General features: G+C 45.1%; 1 long non-coding RNA gene across 1 annotated transcript in view; it reads right to left on the minus strand.

The window, feature by feature from the left end:
- LOC110011379 overlaps positions 1 to 3,066 on the minus strand; it is a 12,945-nt gene extending 9,879 nt beyond the window's left edge. Inside the window, exon 1 of the long non-coding RNA XR_002286395.1 lies at positions 3,054 to 3,066. This is a non-coding gene — a long non-coding RNA (uncharacterized LOC110011379). The remainder of the gene's footprint in view (positions 1 to 3,053) is intronic.
- Between the last annotated feature and the right edge of the window lie 209 nt (positions 3,067 to 3,275).

Here is a 3,275-nt window from a genome sequence, read left to right on the forward strand (position 1 = left end):
GGTTCGCTAAAGATCCCACGACATTGTTTTATCCTATGGATGGCTATTCAGGAAAAAACTACCACAATAGACAAACCTTGGCTCACACACATTGGAGGGTGTATTCTATGTGATGAAGAAGCATCCGAGACGCATAATCACTTATTCTTCCGATGCCGATTCAGCAGAAGATGCCTTATAGCCATACGGGAAATCATTCGATTTGCTTGGCCCAGTCGCACATGGGCAATGGATGTGGAATGGGCAGTGAGGAAATGGAGAGGGAAGCATATCATTAATGCAGCATACCGAGCATTACTTGGGTCATTCGTTTACCATTTTTGGCGAGAAAGAAATTCCAGACGGTTCCAGTAGATTGAGCACCCGCCTAATGGCCTAGCCTTTACTAACAACCATAACGCAACAACAGCTATATCTTATTATATAAGAAGAAGTCAACGCAGTCTTAAACTCAAAGCTTCTTACTTCCGCTAGGAACCCGAAAAAATGCTAAAATCTCTTACTTAGATAAAGTACCTGCAGATTCCTGCCCAAAATCAACTGCTATTGAATCTAAGCCAATTGAATCAGATCATCCGGGATCTTTCTGGTATGTTGGGTGTCATCCTATCCAGTACTGGATGCAGTAGAAGGTGCTCTCGGGCGAATTCCCTTTTTGAAAGGCTCAAAAGTACACTGAGTTAGGCGAGAATTGTCTCAAGATTGACAGATTGACTTAGGGGAATTAGGAGTTGTTTGGAGGTGGGTACCATGGAAGGGGTAGGTTATCCCTGAAAGAGGGACTCGGATAGGAATAGAGACTAGAAGCTGACAGCAAGCTCTTAGTCTTGGCTTCTTCTTCCTTTATGGAGACAGGGCAAGAGCCCATACTTGGAGCACGAATTCATACGTAAGATGCCCAGTTGGATCACTAATTCGTAGATGGACAACCTCTAGAAAGGGCCTTTTCCCACTTCTTTTAGATAGAAAGATTCCTAATCGAATTTCATCGCTCTTGGGCTCTCGCTTTCAGTACAAATTAACCATGGAATTGGATCCTCGGAGAATAGAGCTTATGAGTATCTTTTCCTGGTCTCACTAGGTATGAGCCAAAGCCTTTGGATGAATCTCTTTCTAAAGCTGAATTAGGCTCATCCGACGAAAGATTTTGAATCCATTGACACAGGTCGATTCTTCTTTATTTATGGTACAACCGAGCTCCTTGTAGGTCTTCCAACTCGAGCAATCAGAAGCAAACGCATCCATCAGATCATCCGGGATCTTTCTGGTATGTTGGGTGTCATCCTATCCAGTACTGGATGCAGTAGAAGGTGCTCTCAGGCGAATACCCTTTTTGAAAGGCTCAAAAGTACACTGAGTTAGGCGAGAATTGTCTCAAGATTGACAGATTGACTTAGGGGAATTAGGAGTTGTTTGGAGGTGGGTACCATGGAAGGGGTAGGTTATCCCTGAAAGAGGGACTCGGATAGGAATAGAGACTAGAAGCTGACAGCAAGCTCTTAGTCTTGGCTTCTTCTTCCTTTATGGAGACACTTGGAGCACGAATTCATACGTAAGATGCCCAGTTGGATCACTAATTCGTAGATGGACAACCTCTAGAAAGGGCCTTTTTCCCACTTCTTTTAGATAGAAAGATTCCTAATCGAATTTCGTCGCTCTTGGGCTCTCGCTTTCAGTACAAATTAACCATGGAATTGGATCCTCGGAGAATAGAGCTTATGAGTATCTTTTCCTGGTCTCACTAGGTATGAGCCAAAGCCTTTGGATGAATCTCTTTCTAAAGCTGAATTAGGCTCATCCGACGAAAGATTTTGAATCCATTGACACAGGTCGATTCTTCTTTATTTATGGTACAACCGAGCTCCTTGTAGGTCTTCCAACTCGAGCAATCAGAAGCAAACGCATCCCCGCTACGGGCATTCTTTTGAAGCTTAAAAACGAAGTCTTTTTTTCGGCCCGGAAAAAAAGCTGTTGGTGACTGGTCATAAAAGGCCCGGAATTACCCTTCTGGGCGGAGCTGGGATGGGCCCGAGCCCTGGGATAAGTCGTTCTTGTAAAGTCAATTGTTGAGTATTCTTTCCCGCAGCAAGAGAAATCCTTTTTCTTTCCCAGATGTCCAGTACGAGTTACTCCAGCCGGTTATTCATACTAGTAATGGAACTCAGGTGCCCGACCCTTGCAGGTACACATATATCTCTGTCTGAACGAGCAATTTCGATGCTTCTTCTGGCCCCTTTCTTCCTTCAGCGTAATCTTCCCTTCACGAAAGGAAATAACTAGCGCAAGCCGCGATCTGATACTTGACAAAAGAGTATTGTTAAGTCCCTTCATCACTGTCCTGTGACGGAATCAGTGAAAGGAATTCACTCAGGATGGAACTAAGTATAGGATAGGAGCGAAATCACCATCACTTGGAATTTACTGAATAGGTATAGAGTTGGGACTTCCTTCTGTAACTCTCGAGGTGGCACAAAGGCAACGGAGTTGGCAAGCTTGGGTGCTTTTTTTCTTTACGCTTGTGCCATGATATGTAGTACAGTCGGCTTCACACAAAGCCAATCAAAGTGAAACTCCCCTTTCCTTCGAAAGGTAGGAGCTAAAGTCCGGCTCGGTTGGGGTAGACCCAGGAGAAGAGCTGTGCACAAAGGTTTAAACCATGGGCAGGGACGGCGAACAACAACAGGAGAGTACTCGGTGTAGATCTTTCCTTGATCCTAATATCCTAATAAAGGCTCAGTGGCTCAATTAGGCTTGGGAGCAGGGCTGTGCGCAAAGGCACAGGGCTATATTTGGGCTATTGAACAGGCTCGCGCTTCGGTTAGGCTTGGCTCTCAGCTCCTTCGATTAGGCTCAGGGAAGGAGGGCTCAAGTCTTAGGTGCTTGATCTTGCAGGCGCAGTTGGTTTGTCTTTCTTTCTTTGGTCGATTTCTCTTCTTCGTTCCATCCCCCGTTTAGTACTCTAACTAAGGGGGGCGTGCTTGGTTGCCCTAAGTGGGGAATCCTCCCTTGACACTCATAGGTCGAGTTTCGGCTCTATTGACCGATTATTTTACTGGGGAAAAGACTAAAATGCCACAAGCCATGTACAAGAGAGAAAAGAATGTCCATCTCACTACCAGTGCCGTCAAGATCGGGTACAAGCACCTCTGGAACAGCAAGTTCAACTTCTGGATGCTTAAACAACCACACCTTTTCCTGATCTACGACCACCCTCCATTCATCTGTGGTTAGCGAGAACACAGAAAAAAGACTCGTTATAGGTTTTTTCGGCCTAT

The sequence above is a fragment of the Sesamum indicum genome, unplaced genomic scaffold (genome assembly GCF_000512975.1).
Source record: "Sesamum indicum cultivar Zhongzhi No. 13 unplaced genomic scaffold, S_indicum_v1.0 scaffold00209, whole genome shotgun sequence".
In the NCBI taxonomy this organism is placed as follows: Eukaryota; Viridiplantae; Streptophyta; class Magnoliopsida; order Lamiales; family Pedaliaceae; genus Sesamum; species Sesamum indicum.